Below are 18673 nucleotides of genomic sequence, written 5' to 3'. Positions count from 1 at the left end.
TTCCACCCATTTACTGAACGCACACACCCCCACCAAAATATATTTCAGGTTCTGACATCTTTCCATCTCTAGGAAATCAAAATGGATCACCTCAAAATACCCATCATCACCTTGCCAGGGGACAGTGCCTACCCTCTGAGCACCCACATGATGACGTCAATTCGGAACCCCACCACACCACCCGAGGTAAGATACAACACAGTCCATATTGCAATCCGGGACATAGTGGAGCGCACATTCGGAGTGCTCAAGTCACGCTTTTGCTCCCTTGACCGCTCTGGTGGGCAGCTGCTATACGCGCCCCCAGTAGTCTGCAGGATCATAGTGGCAGCATGTGTCCTGCACAACGTTGCAACATGCCGGGGCCTGCCGGTGGACATGGTGGTGCCCTCACATCCCCAACCACATGAACGGCCGCTGCGCATGGGAGGGGAAAGGGCACGTGGTGAGGCAGCCCGTACCCAGCTGGTAGCTAATTACTTCACCTAAAATCACACCCCTGTGGAGTGCACACAGCCCTGGCACATACCAGCTGACAATCAATGATGATGACATAAGGGACAGTCAACTGTCACAACCATACCAGCCTGAGATTGGTCACCTGGAAGTGTACATTTTGTGCATCCCTACCTACCCAAAGACAACCAATGCTGTGTCACAAAAAGACACACATTTATGCTGCATGAATGACTACCCCCTTGCAAAATACAACATGAAAATAGCGCCATGTCACCCAACCCCTCCCCATCTCCGCCACCCAACACACCATGGCATGTCCTGCAATGTGAAAGCAAACAAAGGAATGTACAACACATGACACAAGTGTCACAAAGTGCACTGTCCCAAATGGAAACAGGCCACAGACAATATGCTCCCAGTAATCAATAACAAAACAGCACACATGACCAAATACTTACCAGCAACACAATACAGCAACACAGCATGAAACATTGCCAAAATATGACAATACAAACTCAAAGTAATGTAAGTCATACAACCTCAATAAGCCAGCACATCGACCCCTTCCAACTCCAGAGTGTTGCTGTCAGGCAAATGTGTCAGTGTACTGCATACAACATGAACTGCATCTGCAAAGGAGACGGCCTTGTGAAGATATGAAGAAGGTACCTGCGGATAAGGAGGAAGACATGGATGGTTACTTGGTCACACCCTTTGCAAGCCCATGGAAACGGGAAGCAGGAGGGGTGTGTGTGTTAGGAACCCAAGCATCTAACTCAAACACAGGACAAGCCTGCATGTGCCCAGCCGGAATACACAGTGGATGCCCACGGGAGCCACACAAGGCAACACACTGTATAAAAAAAAAGAAAAAATTCAAAAATGGCCATGTGGGGGAGGCCACCCAGGAGGTCCGAGGACAGGGTGCACACCAACACCCACCTGTGTGGATGTTGCGAAAAAACAACACCTCCATGGACTCATGGCCTGCACGGCTACGCTACTGTGGGAGAAGTGCTGCTGTCGCTCTCATCACCCTCTGCTGCTGCATCAGGAGGTGGTGGTGCTATGGGAGGCAGCCCACGCAAAGCCCTGGTATGGTCCTCCATGGCAGCAAGCATGCGGGTACGGAAGGTCTCATTCTGGAGGATGATAGTACGGAGATCCCCATGCAGCAGCTGATGGGTTGCCTGCATTTCTGCACGCATGGCCTCCCGTGATGCCCGGATCTCCTCCCGAGTTACCTGCAGCTCAGCTGAGAGCGAACGTCTGAGCCGCTCCAGCTGCTGTTCTGTCCTCAAATTTGTGGAAGCCTCAAGTTCAACAAGAGTCTCCCTGAGGTTATGGAGTTCTACCCTCATGGCTTCCCTGTGGCCCTGTGACTCTATAGAAATGGCTTCCCGCAGAGACTCCAGTGCCACCCGTTAGTCCCTGTTGGACGCCAACATGTCTTCCCTGTGTGATTTTGCAAATGGAGTCTGTTGCCTGCTGTTGTTGCTCCATCTGCCTTTCAGGGGGATAATGGAAGTGGCCACCCTCTCCATTGCCTGAGCCATCATTTCAACTGATGCTGCCTGTTGCGTTGCCATACCGTACATAGAGTTCTCCCATACAGTATTGCCTGGTGGCGTACGGCCACCGCGTCGGCGGGCTCCACAACTGTTCGGGGCAAGGCGATCTGCACCTTGCTGTGCTGGCACTGCCTGAGGCTGCAGGACTGCATTCCCCCTCTGAACTGCTGGAACTCCAGGAACAGGATCAGATGTTGTGGAGTGTGACCCTGCATCCGTAACTGCCAAAGGCGGACTTACCAACACTGATATCCCCATAGAGGGTTCTACCCCTGGTGCAGTTGGGTTGGACATAAAAGAATCCCTGCCAGAAACACTCACCTGCGACGGCACATAAGTCTCACCATCCGATTCAGCACCTTAATAGAGGTCTGGGGAGGTGCACCCAGAGACACCCCTGGACAGGATGGTCTGCAGTAAGATTGGGTTTTCACCCACCACCACACCATGTCCCCCCACTGGTGCCCGGTCGTGCCTGAGATTCCTCCTGGCTCTGCACCATCTCCTCAACCTCAACAGGCATCAAGTGCGTCATCACCTGCAAAAACATGAAAGACAAAAAATGGAAACAGGCATTAGCACCATAGCGCACACATAGGCCTGACAAGCCAGAGATCCAGTACATGATTTACACATGTCCCACATGACTATAACCAGGGCATGCATGCACTGTCACTGAGTTGGAATGGGAGGCAAAAAGCAGACACTGATGACACCAAGATGGAAAAGCAACACATTTGCTGCATGCTGGGTAGCACTGGCATCACACATTAGCCTGTGAGCGGCATGTCCAATACACATACATGACACATGCCAGCACACAGATGGCATGTAGCATAGCCATGGTACATTTGACAAGTACAGCCATATGTCAGTGAATGAGTACTGTCAGCCATCCATGTGAGATGGACATGATGGGATGAAAAATGCTACATAGTGTGACAAAATAAGCATGTGCCACTCACTGCAACACATCCAGTATACAAGAATACAGTGATTGCAGGCAGATGTACACATCAATGGTTGGTCACTTAAACTTCACAGGAAACAACTATCATGTACCACATACAATCAGGCACCAAAAATCAATGTGAGCAGGCCAATACTCAATCAGCCTGAATGGTCTAGTCATTCACATAACAAGGTAACAAATGTGGGCCAATGTGGGCTGTAATCAATGACAGAAGCATGTCACATATGTGACAATAGTGCTGAAAAATGTGTTGCAAAAGTGGGAGAATTGAAACAATCAGCCTGAATGAACACTGAAAAATTCTGAACAATGTTGTTGCAAGATGACAGTTAAAGGGCAACTGCAGTAATGTGGCGCTAAATGGCTACTGTGGGCAGAAGTGTTACTGGCATACCCAAACCCAAGGCCGGTTGAATGCTTTGGAGGAAGCACATGAGTGGCCCTTACCAATCAGGTGCACACACCCTCACCTGGCACTCAAGCCGAACCCATCACCCACACAACATACATATGGATTACACACACATGCATGGGCACTCACCGGACAATGTGTCGTAATCTGGTAGGTCTCCCACGCCTTGGATCTGTTCCTCTCTGACGAAGGTTCCAGCAACAGACTCATGTTCAGTGAGTTGGTTGTCCTCTTGTGGAGACCCACCGCCAGTCACCAGAGTAGAAGCATGATTTGAGGCCAGCTTGTTCTTTGCTCTGCTTTCAGGTCATTCCACCACTTGTAGCAATCATCAACTGAGCGCCTCACAAATCCAACGGCACTAATGATGTCCGCGATGGTCTGCCAGTGTGCCTTACTTTGACCAGTTGTGGTCTTGCACCCTGCAGTCACCACCATTTCGCGGCTATGTGCATCAAGTTCGGCGTCATTAAAGCTAGGCTTCCTTGACCTGCCGGAGTGTGTAGCCTTGTCTGGGGTCTCAGCCTGTAGTGCCAGAGCACCCTTCTTCCTCTTTTTCAAAGGTGGTGCATATCCTGAGTGGCTTACGCCACTCTGGTCAGTATGGGCAGAAGCGCTGGTGGACTGGGTACTAGGAGTGTGCGAATGCACAATGACCATAGGTCTTGGTGCAGGCATTAGCTGCAGGGTGATGTTGGCAGGGGCAACATCTGTTTGATGGACCGGGACCGACACTGTCCCAGCTGGGAGACTCAGAGCTGGGGTGGATCGAGCTGCAGCTGCCCCTGCAGCCTCCCCACCCTGCCTACTTGGGGCAGCAGATGACATAGCTGCCCCAGATCCACATGGCCTGGTGACACCAACTTGCACTGCCACACATGGCATAGACTTGCTGACCTGGAAGTCAGCCTGTGAGTCATCCTGTGCCGGTTCAGGTGCCACAATGGGCTGGTCCAACAAGGGCTGAGCTGGGATAGTGTCAGCTACGTTTCCCACAACCATGGGGGGGGACATGGGCATCCCTGATTGCTCCTCCACACATGGGGGTCTAGGGGCACCCTGCAAATCCTGGCCACGTCCCCTACAACACCCACCACACCCACCTTTTGGAGGTCAGCCACCTTTGCCTCCCTTACCGCTTGGTCGCCTCCCAACCATGGCACTGATGTTGTTGTGCATATGGGAGTAGCAGTAAACAATTGTCCTGGGCAATTGGGGGTGAAAGGGGTAGGGTAATAGATGGAATTTGTACCCTAGTGCTCTAGCAAGGCTGTCTGTGACCCCTGGGGGAAGATGACGGTTCACGCAACTCACAGGCACCCCAAAAAAATCAACGTGCATGCAACCCCTCGTAGACTACGTGTGTGGAAAAATGAACCTGCACTACGCTGTGGCACCCTGAAACACAAAAATAAGCATATGCGTGTTACACGCAGCCTACAATGACCTCTGAAGCGGTAAGCGACACACAGGGCAAGCACAGTTGGTAAATAGGTGCGCGACTCACCGTCTGCCTGGAAAAAGAATGTGAAAAAGACACACGTGTGCGTGTTGACAACACCCCTGCCAAAAGAAGAATTGTACGCTGTCTGAGGAGACAGGACAAAAGAAGAAGTGAACGCTGTTTGAGAAAACAGGCCCAAAAAAAAAAATTAACGCTGTCAGAGGTAACAGGGAGTACGAACTTGAAACGCTGTGAAGTAATCGCGTGTGAACGGACAAGAAGTACAGAATTCACCCACTCGCTCTCCACGAAAAGCACGTACAAGGAAATGGTGTCCTACACGTACCTTTTAAACCGGCCCACATGTACAACGTCACTTACGCGTGTACGCGCTAAGGCCCTTTCCTCCAATAACACGAGCTGACACTCAGACGTGCAGTTTTTGCATGTGTATGATGAACATGCACCCGTTTTGAGGGAAACACCTTTTTGCATCACATCACAGATGCAAAGGCACTTTCCTCGGATTACACGCATTCACACGCGGACATGCAGTTTTTTCACACGCCCTGAACCAGTATGCCCTCGTCACGAGGGAAACGCCCGCACGCGTAACGTCACAGGCGCGCTCATGCGCTAAGGGCCTTTCCTCGAATGACACGCAGACGTGCAAGATTTTCACGTGCCAAATCACTCCGTATCAAGCTGGCCACGCAACAATACACGGAAGACTATGCTCCTGCCCAGAAGGCCAAATTACTGCCCCCCAGAGCCCCGAGCACGCTCCCATCTGCCATCTGCTGCTGCCTGCCTGTCTGCTGCCCACGTGCCGTGCTATTTGGTGCCTGCACGTCAGCCAGGGTTCCAGTTGATGTGTCCACACCTGCTGGAACAGAAGACTCCCGAATGGGATACCATCGCTCCACAGCCTAGCCCCGGACCCAGGACCCAGTTGCCCACCCATGCCTGCCTTGGGGGTCGCAAAGTCGGGGCAAGAGAGGTAGAGGGTCACCGGCTCCAGTGTGAAGGAAGTTGGTGTCCTGGTGGAGCATGTCCTGGGGTATTTTGATGCCCTCTTTGGAACATCACGCGCAAACAAGGAAGGACAGGAGAGGATCTGGGACGACATAGTGGTTGCCATCAACGCGGAGGGGATGGCAACCCGCGACATCAAGCACGTCAAGAAGCGCTGGGAGGACTTCAGGTCTGGGACCCTCTACAAGGCCCGGCTCCCCGGAGTGGGGCCGGGTCAGCATGAGTGACATCCAGATGAGGGACCTGGAACGCGTATGCCCAGCCCTCCATGCCCAGATCCTTCGGAGGAAGACCCGTCTGGAGTTGAGCGGTAAGTGGCCAAGCATTGCTGTGTCAGACAGGGCATGTTGCAGTGTGCTGGTGGTCTGATACTTGCCTGTATGTGTGACATAGGCCATGTATGGATGTGTATGTATGCAGGGACATCATGGTCATGCATGCGAGACCAGTAATGTGTGAACCACATGGTTGGTGCATGTGTTACAATGCAACATGGGGAGCTGTATGCCAAATGCACACATGAAAGCATGCCAGTCTCTTTTATTGGACATGGAGGGGGTGTGAGGGATGGGTGCTGCTGTCATGTACATGTATGGTGCACATGTGTGTGTGTCTGAGAAGTGTGTGTGTGACTTTGAAATGCCATAGATGCATGACACATGTCCGTGATGATGTGTACATTCACTCATGAAGTGTGGTCACCGTTGTATGCACTGTGTCTATCCACTGTGTCTGTGGTGTACAAGCCATGATGCATGACCCTCCGGTGATGTGTGTGCATGGGATCAGTGTGAGCCATGATGCATGTGAGTTTGAAGGCAACATTTTGGTTAATAGAGGCCCTTGTACATTGATTGCAGGCTCCGTGCCTGTTTCTGCATGTGTGTTGCGTGCATTCACCCATGTGTCGTGGAGGGCCAGGATGGAAGTGACGTTTGACACTGCCACTCATGTGTTATTGCTTCTTGTCTAAGGGAATATTGTACTGTACCCTGATGCTTGTGTTCTATGTCTCCCTCTACGCAGCGTCAAGTGAAGAAGAGGGTGGAGACGGCGCTGTGGAGCCAAGCGGCGGGGATGCCTCAACCGGGCGGAGACGCAAGGCCCAGCCAGGACTTGCCATCATCCGGGAGCGAGGAGGCTGGTGCCGCGTCTGCCACTACGGCTGTGGCGGAAGGGCCGGGTGAGCCCCCACAGGGGCTTGCAAAGGCAGAAGACGGTGTGGAGACATCCAGGTTGGTGGTCTCCACAGAGGAGGAGGAGCCCGCTACTGAGCCGCACATGGGGCCTGGTGGGGGTAGTACCACTGGTGCAAGTGGTGCAGTCCAGGGCCAGGGTCAGGAAGCAGCACAGGTCACCGTGTAGGGCCCTGTGCATGCCACTGTCCTTGACCCTGCGACTGCACCACCATGCACCAGCAGGGATGCCCCGTCCCAGCCCCGTCCGCAGGTAGGGGAGAGTGCCATGTCATCTGCCTCTCATCTACCTGCGGACGAGGGGTCCCATGAACGCATGGGCTCCATCCTGATTGGTGTCGCGTTGCGCACGTGTGACATTCGTGATGACGTGCATTCTTCCTGGGTGGAGAACGCACGCCATCACGAACAGCAGCGTTGCAACATAGCACTGTTGGGAGCGGCCCTGGTCGGTGGGTTCCTACATGTGACGCGCACTCTGGCGGACCTCTCCTCCTCTGTGGAGACTATGCACCAGTCGTTCCCCCTGCCATGTTCCGGCCCAGATTCCACCAGGGCCCCCTTTGGACCTGGCCTGACCAATACAGCCAACTTGGTGGAGATCCCATCCCTGCCACAGTCGGGAGTCGGAGGTCCAGCAGGGGTGGACACCACAACTGGAGACCAGCTAATGGAGGATGTGCAGGCATCATCGGACAGGGCACATGGACAGCAGCAGCAGCAGGAGCAGGCTCTAGGTGGGAGCAATGATGGCTCGGGCCATCGACATCAGGGGGGCAGGCATCGGCCAGACTGCAGGAGGACCCTGGAATGGGTGTGTCTTCTGTGTGGCTGCGGTTGGGCCAGCGTATAGGTGCGGAGCAGCAGCGGGCGGAAGAGGCGCAACTCACCATGTTCAGGGCGGAGTTCTCCATGCGTCGGGCATTGAGGTGGGCAGAGTGCCTCGAGGCGACTCGCAGGGAGTTGGAACAGGCCATGAGTGCCTCCCGGCGAGACCTCTGGACCAGGAGAGAGGCCTGCCTCCAGCAAATAGACATGGAGTTCGATGATGCCCTGGCCGAAAACATCAATTAGCAAGCCGCAGGACTTGCCCGTCGCCATTGTAAATATTTAGTAGTGTTAGGTTTCCTTTTTTTTGGGGGGGGGCCTTTGGACTATGCCCCACACTTTTGTATATAGTTTTTTTGTTAGGTAGGTTATTAGATAGGTTTCATTTGTTTCGTTGGGCTCATGGACCCTTGAAAATTGGATTGTACATATTTGGATGTTGGATTTATTTGGACATTTTTATTTCATTTCACCATGGATCAATGGAATTACCTTTTTGCGTTTCATTTGGATCTGGTTTGGAAGACAGAGATTTTTGGCCATTTTTCTTTTGGATTACTTGGGTTTTTATGAGGATTTTTTTATTTTTATTTGGACATGCATTTCATTCATGTTTGCCATTATATTACGCTTTAAGTACTTTCAATTGGTTTTCATATTAATACATTTTGATATTTTACTTCAATGTGTGGGATTCACTCATTGGATTCATGCATGTTGACATGTGGGTTTACTCAATCAATGGGAACCTGTGTGTGTGTGTGTGTGTGTGATGGACATGTGTTGATGTACATAGTTGACTTTTGGTTTGTGTTATGAGATGGGTATGTCACTGCTGGGTGGGTGAGTGGGTGGGGGACATGAGTGGGGCATGAGTGTGGGCCTGCTGGCAGGTTCCCCTCACTGCTGGGGGGTGGGGTGCAAGGGGAAAATAAGTGGGACATGAGTGGGGACCTGCTGGCAGGTGCCCATCACTGCTGGGGTGGGGGGTGTAGGGGGACATGAGTGGGGGCCTGCTGGCAGGTGCACCTCACTGCTGGGGGGTGCAGGGGGACATGAGTGGGACATGAGTGGGGGCCTGCTGGCAGGTGACCCTCACTGCTGGGGGGTGGGGGTGCAGAGGGACATGAATGGGACATGAGTGGGGGCCTGCTGGCAGGTGACCCTCACTGCTGGGGGTGGGGGTGCAGGGGGACATGAGTGGGGGCCTGCTGGCAGGTGCCCCTCACTGGTGGGGGGGTGTGGGTAAAGGGGGACATGAGTGGGGGCCTGCTGGCAGGTGACCCTCACTGCTGGGGGGTGGGGGTGCAGGGGGACATGAGTGGGGGCCTGCTGGCAGGTGCACCTCACTGCTGGGGGGTGCAGAGGGACATGAGTGGGACATGAGTGGGGGCCTGCTGGCAGGTGACCCTCACTGCTGGGGGGTGGGGGTGCAGGGGGACATGAGTGGGACATGAGTGGGGGCCTGCTGTCAGGTGACCCTCACTGCTGGGGGTGGGGGTGCAGGGGGGCATGAGTGGGGGCCTGCTGGCAGGTGCCCCTCACTGGTGGGGGGTGGGGGTGAAGGGGGACATGAGTGGGGGCCTGCTGGCAGGTGACCCTCACTGCTGGGGGGTGGGGGTGCAGGGGGACTTGAGTTGGGGCCTGCTGGCAGGTGCCCCTCACTGCTGGGGGGTGGGGGTACAGGGGGACATGAGTGGGGGCCTGCTGGCAGGTGACCCTCACTGCTGGGGGTGGGGGTGCAGGGGGACATGAATGGGACATGAGTGGGGGCCTGCTGGCAGGTGACCCTCACTGCTGGGGGTGGGGGTGCAGGGGGACATGAGCGGGGGCCTGCCGGCAGGTGCCCCTCACTGCTGGGGGGTGGGGGTACAGGGGACATGAGTGGGGGCCTGCTGGCAGGTGCCCCTCACTGCTGGGGGGTGGGGGTGCAGGGGGACATGAGTGGGGGCCTGCTGGCAGGTGACCCTCACTGCTGGGGGGTGGGGGTGCAGGGGGACATGAGTGGGTACCTGCTGGCAGGTGCCCCTCATTGCTGGGGTGTGGGGGTGCAGGGGGACATGAGCGGGGGCCTGCTGGCAGTTGGCCCTCACTCCTGGGGTGTGGGGGTGCAGGGGGACATGAGCGGGGGCCTGCTGGCAGGTGACTCTCACTGCTGGGGGGTAGGGGTGCAGGGGGACATGAGTGGGGGCCTGCTGGCAGGTACCCCTGACTTCTGGGCGGTGGGGGTGCCGGGAGACATGAGTGGGGGCCTGCTGGCAGATGCCCCTCACTGCTGGGGGGTGGGGGTGCAGGGGGACATGAGTGGGGGCCTCCTGGCAGGTGACTCAAACTGCTGGGCGGTGGGGGTGCAGGGGGAAATGAGTGGGACATGAGTGGGGGCCTGCTGGCAGGTGCCCCTCACTGCTGGGGGGTGGAGGTACAGGGGGACATGAGTGGGGGCCTGCTGGCAGGTGCACCTCACTGCTGGGGGGTGCAGGGGGACATGAGTGGGACATGAGTGGGGGCCTGCTGGCAGGTGACCCTCACTGCTGGGGGTGGGGGTACAGGGGGACATGAGTGGGACATGAGTGGGGGCCTGCTGGCAGGTGACCCTCACTGCTGGGGGGTGGGGGTGCAGGGGGACATGAGTGGGGGCCTGCTGGCAGGTGCCCCTCATTGCTGGGGGGTGAGGGTGCAGGGGGACATGAGTGGGGGCCTGCTGGCAGGTGCCCCTCACTGCTGGGGGGTGAGGGTGCAGGGGGACATGAGTGGGGGCCTGCTGGCAGGTGACCCTCACTGCTGGGGGGTGGGGGTGCAGGGGGACATGAGCGGGGGCCTGCTGGCAGGTGCCCCGCACTGCTGGGGTGTGGGGGTGCAGGAGGACATGAGCGGGGGCCTGCTGGCAGGTGACTCTCACTGCTGGGGGGTGGGGGTGCAGGGGGACATGAGTGGGGGCCTGCTGGCAGGTACCCCTCACTTCTGGGGGGTGGGGGTTCAGGGGGACATGAGTGGGACCTGCTGGCAGGTGACCCTCACTGCTGGGGGGTGGGATTCAGGGGGACATGAGCGGGGGCCTGCTGGCAGGTGCCCCTCACTGCTGGGGGGTGGGGGTGCAGGGGGACATGAGTGGGACATGTGTGGAGGCCTGCTGGCAGGTGACCCTCACTGCTGGGGGTGGGGGTGCAGGGGGACATGAGTGGGGGCCTGCTGGCAGGTGACCCTCACTGCTGGGGTGTGGGGGTGCAGGGGAACATGAGTGGGGGCCTGCTGGCAGGTGCCCCTCACTGCTGGGGGGTGGGGGTGCAGGGGGACATGAGTGGGGGCCTGCTGGCAGGTGACCCTCACTGCTGGGGGGTGGGGGTGCAGGGGGACATGAGCGGGGGCCTGCTGGCAGGTGCCCCTCATTGCTGGGGTGTGGGGGTGCAGGGGGACATGAGCGGGGGCCTGCTGGCAGTTGGCTCTGACTGCTGGGGTGTGGGGGTGCAGGGGGACATGAGCTGGGGCCTGCTGGCAGGTGACTCTCAATGCTGGGGGGTGGGGGTGCAGGGGGACATGAGCGGGGGCCTGCTGGTAGGTGCCCCTGACTTCTGGGGGGTGGGGGTGCAGGGAGACATGAGTGGGGGCCTGCTGGCAGATGCCCCTCACTGCTGGGGGGTGGGGGTGCAGGGGGACATGAGTGGGGGCCTGCTGGCAGGTGACTCTCACTGCTGGGCGGTGGGGGTGCAGGGGGAAATGAGTGGGACATGAGTGGGGGCCTGCTGGCAGGTGCCCCTTACTGCTGGGGGGTGGGGGTACAGGGGGAAATGAGTGGGGGCCTGCTGGCAGGTGCACCTCACTGCTGGGGGGTGCAGGGGGACATGAGTGGGGGCCTGCTGGCAGGTGACCCTCACTGCTGGGGGTGGGGGTACAGGGGGACATGAGTGGGACATGAATGGGGGCCTGCTGGCAGGTGACCCTCACTGCTGGGGGGTGGGGGTGCAGGGGGACATGAGTGGGGGCCTGCTGGCAGGTGCCCCTCACTGCTGGGGGGTGAGGGTGCAGGGGGACATGAGTGGGGGCCTGCTGGCAGGTGCCCCTCACTGCTGGGGGGTGGGGGTGCAGGGGACATGAGTGGGGGCCTGCTGGCAGGTGACCCTCACTGCTGGGGGGTGGGGGTGAAGGGGGACATGAGTGGGGGCCTGCTGGCAGGTGCCCCTCACTGCTGGGGGGTGGGGCTGCAGGGGGACATGAGTGGGGGCCTGCTGGCAGATGACCCTCACTGCTGGGGGGTGGGGGTGCAGGGGGACATGAGTGGGACATGAGTGGGGGCCTGCTGGCAGGTGGCCCTCACTGCTGGGGGGTCGGGGTTCAGGGGGACATGAGCGGGGGCCTGCTGGCAGGTGCCCCTCACTGCTGGGGGGTGGGGGTGCAGGGGGACATGAGCGGGGGCCTGCTGGCAGGTGACCCTCACTGCTGGGGGGTGGGGGTGCAGGGGGACATGAGTGGGGGCCTGCTGGCAGGTACCCCTCACTTCTGGGGGGTGGTGGTGCAGGGGGACATGAGTGGGAGCCTGCTGGCAGATGCCCCTCCCTGCTGGGGGGTGGGGGTGCAGGGGGACATGAGTGGGACATGAGTGGGGGCCTGCTGGCAGGTGCCTCTCACTGCTGGGGGTGGGGGTGCAGGGGGACATGAGTGGGGGCCTACTGGCAGGTGACACTTACTGCTGGGGGGTGGGGGTGCAGGGGGACATGAGCGGGGGCCTGCTGGCAGGTGCCCCTCACTGCTGGGGGTGGGGGTGCAGGGGGACATGAGTGGGGGCCTGCTGGCAGGTGCCCTCACTGCTGGGGGCTGGGGGTGCAGGGGGACATGAGCGGGGGCGTGCTGGCAGGTGACCCTCACTGCTGGGGGGTGGGGGTGCAGGGGGACATGAGTGGGGGCCTGCTGGCAGGTGCACCTCACTGCTGGGGGGTGGGGGTGCAGGGGGACATGAGTGGGACATGAGTGGGGGTCTGCTGGCAGGTGACCCTCACTGCTGGGGGGTGGGGGTGCAGGGGGACATGAGTGGGACATGAGTGGGGGCCTGCTGGCAGGTGACCCTCACTGCTGGGGGGTGGGGGTGCAGGGGGACATGAGTAGGGGCCTGCTGGCAGGTGCCCCTCACTGCTGGGGAGTGGGGGTGCAGGGGACATGAGTGGGGGCCTGCTGGCAGGTGACCCTCACTGCTGGGGGGTGGGGGTGCAGTGGGACATGAGTTGGTGGTCACTAGTGCAAGGTGACATGTGGCCTGTCTGGGGGCATGCCCATGGTGGATGAACTGCCTGCGGGACATGACCAGGGGTGCTGGGTAGTCCCCTGTGGTGTGGTTTGCCTGCAGGGTCTGTGGAGGGGGTAGAGGGCACACCTGTGAGAACCCACACTGCCAATTGACGTGTGAGACTCCCCGCACACCCCCCTGGATACATGTACCCCGCTCTGACAGTGAAAGCACGTGTGGAAGTTCCCCCATACCGCGTTATACACGTACCCCGCTCGCACAAGCCCAATCGTGTGTGAAACTTCCCATGCACCCCAGTAATCCACGTACCCCGCACGCACAGGGCCAATCGCATGTGAAATATCCAGCGCACCCCAGTAATCCACGTACCCTGCACGCACAGCACCAATCGCATGTGAAATTTCCCGCGCACCCCAGTAATCCACGTACCCCACACGCACAGGGCCAATCACGTGTGAAACTTCCCATGCACGCCAGTAATCTAGGTATCCCGCTCGCACAGGCCCAATCGCGTGTGAGACTTACCGCGCACCCCAGTTATCCACATACCCCACTCGCACAGGCCCAATCACGTGTGAAACTTCCCACACACCCCAGTTATCCACGTACCCTGCACGCACAGGGCCAATCGCATGTGAAATTTCCCGCGCACCCCAGTAATCCACATACCCTGCTCGCACAGGCCCAATCGCATGTGAGACTTCCCGCGCACCCCAGTTATCCACGTACCCCGCTTGCACAGGCCCAATCGCGTGTGAAACGTCCTGCGTACCCCCAAATCCACGTACCCTGCATGCACATGGCCAATCGCGTGTGAAATTTCCCAAACACCCCCCAAATTCACGTACCCTGCACGCACAGGGCCAATCGCGTGTGAAACTTCCCGCGCACCCCAGTAATCCACGTACCCCGCTCGCACAGGGCCAATCGCATGTGAGACTTCCCATGCACCCCAGTTATCCACGTACCCCACTCGCACAGGCCCAATCGCGTGTGAAACTTCCCGCGCACCCCAGTTTACCAGGTACCCTGCTCGCACAGGCCCAATCACGTGTGAAACTTCCCGCGCACCCCAGTTATCCACGTACCCCACTCGCACAGGCCCAATCGCATGTGAGACTACCCGCATAGTGGGGTACGTGTATTCGTAGGGGTGCGCGGGGAGTTTTACAGATGTTTTCGTGGTTGTGAGCCTGTGCGCCATGTACAGGATTTGTGCGCTGTACATGGCACACGGGGAGGGGTTGGGGGCGTAACTGGTGCTGCTACAGGGTCGCTGCCCCACTCTGCGCCACGGCTGGTTTTGGATGTTAAAATCCATGAACCATGAATACGCTGTGCGCAGAAATGGATTTTAGAACACGCGGCTGGCGCAGAAAGTCGCACGCGCACACTGTGCGCCAGCCGCGTGCACCACTTGTGCACTGGATTCTATGAATTACCCCCAGAATCTGTAAACACTTCCTCGAATTTGTTGAAGTAGTCTGTAGCCAACTCATCTTTGCCTTGTACTCATGCAGTTAGTTTGTCCCATACAATTCTCTTCTCTGGAACTATAACCTTCAATCTCTGTATTATCCGTGCTGGTAATGCTGCCATATTTGATGATGGTTCCTCGTCTGCTTTCCTGTCCGCATCCTCTTTTGCTAAATTCTCCCATGCATCACCGAAAGTATCCTGATCATCTACTTTTCTTATTTGTTTCCATATATCTGCTGGTAAAATTAATGGGAATATTAGGTCAATATCGTTCACAGTGAAAATGGACGATTTCAAATAGGACTCAATTTCTTTATAGAATCACACTGGATTTTTTTCTCAAATCTGGGATCGTTTGTTTTATATTATTCACCTCTTGTCTGGAGAAAGGGACATGCACATATTGTGCTGTATAGTGTGCTTCTGTCACCTGCGTTGGTGCCCCGTTAATACCACGAACTTCAACTTTTGGCACAAAAGTGGGTGGAACCTCCCTCATGGGGAATATCACACTCGTTTTTCCTTCTCCCTCTCTCATATGTAGCACTATTGCCAAATCAAGGGATAAGGCAGTTTCTCCTGTATCTCGTACAAATGCTCTTTTATACACTGCCATCAATTCAGGTGGACAACTTTGCTTATTATCTACATATTTGTCCTGTAATTATTCAACCATTACTTGGAATGCCTTCCTTTGCATGCCTAATGTATATTGGTCAAATGTTTCATGCACTTCCATTGTAGGAATGCTAGCATCTGTAATCCATCTAAGCACCTTTTGTGTGCATATTTTTGTTTCTTCACTAGCATGCTTTGAAGGTGGAAAAAATCACTGTTGCACATATGGTACCGCCTCTTGCCTACCTCTTCTTACGTCTTTGTTTCGAAACCCAGATATAGAGAACATTTCAGAATACAATCCATCAAGTTTATTTTTAAACTCAAAAAGCCTATCCACATGTTCCTTCATTTCTGAATCACTTTCTCTTATACGCTCAAGTCATTCAAGTCCCGTAACTTCTGCGGCGGCACCATACCAATTAATTGCTTCCATCTCATCATCAGATATTCCCCCATGCATTCCACCAATCCCTGTTTCTCACTAAGCTTCCTATAGTCGTACATCGACTCCATCGTTGAGGTCTCATCATTCCCGTCAATATATATTTCTGCCTGTTCTCTCAGCTCCTTCTTCCTCTCTTTGCTGACCACACTACGGCTTATTCTAGCACACAAACTTTGTGCAGGCCCCACTCCTCCCATCCTGTCTTCTCTGATTACAGTGCATTCAAGCTTGGTGGGAGGAAGTGAAATTATGGGCAAAGGAGGGGCTGGTGCGGATGGTACAACTGGAAGGGGGTGTGGTAGCTGCGGCTGTAATGGAGGCTGGACAACGGGGATGGGCTGGGCAATGGGTGCTAATGCAATTATGTCAGTCTTACCTTTGGGACATTCTTGCCTTTTTTCATTTAAAATCTTATTGATTAACTCGTCTGATGAATGCAATTCTTGTTGGGGATACATTTTATCTATTCCCATTTGGAGACTTGTATCCACCTTTCTACTTTGCTCATCCCATTCTTTTTCTTCCTGATCTAGCGCTCTATCTTCTTTCGATTTGTGCTTACGCGCATGTTTCCCCCTGCTCCTCAAACGGAGCATAGCTTCCTTCCTCCAGTCTCTAATGACGTCAAATGTTGCAAGGCATTCTTTCTTGCGCAGCAATACTGATTCCAAATAATCAATACGCGCCATCTCACAACTCCCATTTTTAGGCCACTGCAAGTCTTCTTCGTGTCGGGTTTGCCTTTGCCAAATTTCACAAAACATTATTGCCCTTATTCCATACATTTCATATGCCGGTGACCACACGGGTGGCGCAGCCTGGCCAGTTTCCAAAGATTGTCTACCGCAGTGGAAAAATCCCACTAAACAGGAAGACAATTTCCCAGTCATGTTTTAATCTTTTTCGTACCTTACCCTGTGCGTTTGATCTTGCAGGAGCAACACTCAACCAATATCAGGGCTCTTAGAATCGGGGCACGACTTACCAGATCAACCAAATCGTCTCGAAGAGACGAAATTCGTCCGTATATGATGCAACCAAGAATCGTTGTGTCTGCGTATCTGGCTCACTCTGCCTCGTTTCGGGACCATTGCCTTCTTGCTTGCTGGCTGAACACGTCGATCAGGGACCGGTTGTGTACAGATCTGCAAAGTAGTCTCTCTTCACTTTCACAGGGGTGCCCCGAACATCTCTAGATCCCGGCTCGACGGTCTCATCCTTGATTCGATTTTTCAGCCTTCTTCAAATTACCACGTACTCGATGGAGCAAGTGGGGGAGGGTCCTTGTTTGGTGCCATTTTGACGTGGACTCTAGGGCATCCTCGTGAATGGAAACAAGGCACAATCACCACACACTAACTGATACGCCAGACACGAGGTTCAATTCCCAAAATCTAGGGTTTATTGCAAAGCAAATAGTCTCAGTCGGCTGACTGGGTCTCACGTCCCGCAATGTGTGTCACCCAGACCTCGTGGTTTGCAAGAGAGTGAACAATTTACATCAGTTACATATATACAAAATGACCATCATATTATCAGTAGTGACACATCCAAACTGCCAATAATGTATCTTTCTTTGCAGTGGTTCGATGATTGACAATTAAGATGAATGTGACACCCTCAAAGACATTTATTCAACAACATTTGCAAACTCTGAAAGTGCAGACACTATTCTTTGTTACCAGGAACATAGTGCTCTTGTTCTGCAAGCAAGCTGTGTTCGTCGGAGGGACACATTCCAAGCCTTACTATCTCTTGGTTTCTATTCGTGAGTTAAAGGTTGGCTCGGTCTAGCAGGGCCCAGGAAAAGGGGGGCCGCAAAAGAGAGTATAATTCAAGCCATTAACTGCCTATTTCTACAGTTTCTGCCGTTCCAGCGAGACTAGCTGGCACCTGCTTAGTGATTAAATGTCTTTCTGCTTACTTCCAAGGACTTGTGAGGGAGGCAGGAAGGGAAACAGTGCATCACTTCTGGGCTAGTCTCTCAACATGTAACTTGTGACCTTGCTCTGTACATGAGCAGAACGAAATAGAATTCACTTTCAGCAAAACATTTGAACAGAAGCGAGGAAAAAGCAAAATTGCAAAATGGTGAATTCCACTGTTACAAAATGGACGCTCTATGGTTATGCTGACAATTCTGTACTGACGATGCTAGTCATACGATGCGGTTGGTTTTCGGCCAACATAATATATCGTCTATGCTATGGTAGGGTATTTTCTAGACTAACAAGATGCCCCCAACTATGGCAGTTGTCCGCTAAATTTACCCAGTGGCCAAAAAATGCAGTACATTGAGCACCATTTCCAAGGGGCTCAGTGCTTGGGAGCACAAGGTGGGTGATGTGAGGCCATCCTCCCACTCAGTGACTAGGTCTAGGATGATATGAGGCGGAAACCTATACCTGCCATAGACCTGGTCATCAGGCATCCCAAAAAGGCTGGTCCTGGGCAAAAAAATGTGGGGCCTGGCTATTCTCCTCCTCCTACTGTGTTCCATGATCAGTGCTGCGAGAAATTGGACATTCATTGTAGCTGTATATACGCGTTTGTTGTTTGCGCGCACTTTTATACTGTGCGGGGACGCTTCCGCCTGCCTTCTTGTGGCAGACGTGTTTACGCCTGTGCGTGTCTTTTGGCGGGCACAGATTTCCCGTATTCGATTCCATGAATACATGTTGTTCGTGCGTGTGTGGGCGTTCCATGTATTTCTCAGCAGTACATCCCCAGTTACGCCTTCATTTTCACACGTTGTTCCCCATTCCACGTGTTCCGCCCCCTTTTTGGTGTGTGCGCTACACATTGTCCGCTTTCGCCCTGTGCGTCATGCACAGTGTTCGGGATGTTGAAGTGACGTGTGCACCCGTGTGCACCACCCATGGATTTGGCGTACATCCCGGAGAAAACACGCACAGGGCCTTCCATGAATCGCACGTGTGCGCGTGTGTCATGACCACTGCTTCCAAGGAGTCAG

Source organism: Ambystoma mexicanum, chromosome 6p (genome assembly GCF_040938575.1).
Source record: "Ambystoma mexicanum isolate Mex_15411 chromosome 6p, UKY_AmexF1_1, whole genome shotgun sequence".
Taxonomy (NCBI): domain Eukaryota; kingdom Metazoa; phylum Chordata; class Amphibia; order Caudata; family Ambystomatidae; genus Ambystoma; species Ambystoma mexicanum.
This window is presented reverse-complemented; position numbering follows the sequence as displayed.